Source organism: Dendrobates tinctorius, unplaced genomic scaffold (assembly GCF_039654945.1).
Source record: "Dendrobates tinctorius isolate UK_male_01 unplaced genomic scaffold, ASM3965494v1 ptg000019l, whole genome shotgun sequence".
Taxonomy (NCBI): Eukaryota; Metazoa; Chordata; class Amphibia; order Anura; family Dendrobatidae; genus Dendrobates; species Dendrobates tinctorius.
In genome coordinates, this window is record NW_027361687.1 from 68,755,415 (window position 1) to 68,757,553 (window position 2,139).

Below are 2,139 nucleotides of genomic sequence, written 5' to 3' on the forward strand. Positions count from 1 at the left end.
TCTCCTCCAAGAATCAAGGAGCCTTCAGCGAAGTCAGAGAGGGTGTTCAGGTACTTTTGGCAAGTCCTGGCCGGGTCCTGGTTGGGGAGATAGAAATTGGCAATGGTAAATAATTTGGTACAGATCTTAAGTTTGATAAAAATAAATCGCCCCTCTGGGTCGGACTTAACTGCTAAGACCTGGGCTTGGAGAGATTTATGTAGAGCAATGCTAACTCCCTTGGATTTTGCAACTGAATTGGTACTATGAAACCAGGAAGTATAATACCTATGCTTAAATGTGGGGGTGTGGTCCGTTTTAAAATGAGTCTCCTGAAGCAGTAGAATATGGATTCTTTTTTTATGCATGTTATAGAGGATCCTGGATCTCTTCTCTGGTACATTAAATCCTCTAACATTCAGCGAGCATAGGTTGAGGTTCGCCATCTTAGAAGCCCTATCTTCTGGGCACCCGAGAGAAGAGTAGGGAGATGGGGAGGAGAAGAAAGAAACTGAGATTAAAGGAAAGAAAGCAGAGAGAGTGGTAGAACGGAAAAAGAAACCAGAATAATAAAGACTAGTATCAAGACCTGTCTTTACTTAGCCTTCTGAGTCCTAGCTCAGAAGGCAATTAAACTGAGAAAATACTCACAACTAGTGTTCTAGGAACACACCCTAATGTGGGAGGTGACTGAAAACTATGTCGCCTGAAGGACGGCTGCTACACCACCTAACTAGTTAATACCGAAAAGGGGTAGAAGAAAAGGAAACCACAGATGGTCAGTCACCCGACCAAAATGAAAGTAACATATATAACAGCTAACAGCTCAGGTTCAATAAAATTAATCACAGCAACAAGGTGAGAAATGCAGCAGGAGAGACAAACTCCCGTCTCCTGGCTCACAACTCGTGAGGCTTTTAGGAGAAGCATAGATACCCATGGGGGTTCAGGCGTCCCAACCCAGCATTGGAGCATGCCGGGAGGGGAGGCAGAGAATCCCAACATTATTAGAATTAGTGATGCCCAGGGGAGAAGGGGGGGGGGAGGGGGGAGAGGAAAGGAGAGGAGGGGGAGAGAGAAAGAAAAAAAAAAAAAACACGGACAAAGGGCAATATTGGTTAGGCATCAGAGTAGGCCATAACAGCCCTCATTCCTCCTTCAAACTACATGTATAACCCAGTAGTCCCGAGAGTTCAGGTCTCCGCCGAAGAGGATCTCGGCGACTTCTGGGATCTTGGTCGCTGAGTATGGTGTTGATCAGGTGGGAAGGGACCTCCACGACGGACCATTCTCTGGGGTAGAGGTGTAGTATATGGCCAGTCTAGCAATTTTATCCCAGGGAGATCCAGAGCCGAAAGAAAATCTGGCAGGTCAGCCGGAGACCTCAAGATGATCAGGTTGGGACCTTTCCTGACTTGTAATTGAAAAGGATAGCCCCAGGAATAAGCAATATTGTTGTTACGTAGAACCTCCAGCAGGGGTCTCAGGGCTCTCCTTTTTGCAAGAGTTGATCGGGAAAGATCCGCTAGAAGTTGTATGGGAGTTCCTTTAAAATCCAGGGTATCTTTATCTCTTGCTTTTCTCATAATATTCTCCTTGACCTGGAAGAAGTGTACCCTGCAAATAATGTCCCTTGGCCTCTCTGGGTCTGGGTTTCTAGGCCCCAGTGCACGGTGTGCTCTGTCCATCTCAATGCGTGTTTCAAGGGGACGTTCCAACAAGGAGTTAAATATCCTCTGCAGTGTAGAGGTCAAATCCTGAGGCCCGACTGACTCCGGCAAACCACGAATGCGCACATTATTTCGCCTGTTGCGGTTTTCAGCATCTTCAATCATGTCAAACAAGAGATGGATCTGTTGAGCCTGCTGATCTATAAGCTGTTGTTGTGAGCTTTGCTGAGAGTATAAATCCTGGGTGCGCTGGTACACTTTTGCCCGTGCATCCGCCCTTTTTGCGCTGCGCCCACGTGCGCCAAACGCACTGTGTTGCATTTTTGTGCGCTCTGTGCAGCGCAAAAAAGGGCGGATGTACGACATAGAATTTTGGGATGAATTCACAATAAATTTTCCTAATCAGAAGCATCCGTTGTTCATATCTCACATTAAAAACTCACATTTAGTTTCCGATTTCCTTATTTTATAACAAAAACATTAAATTGAA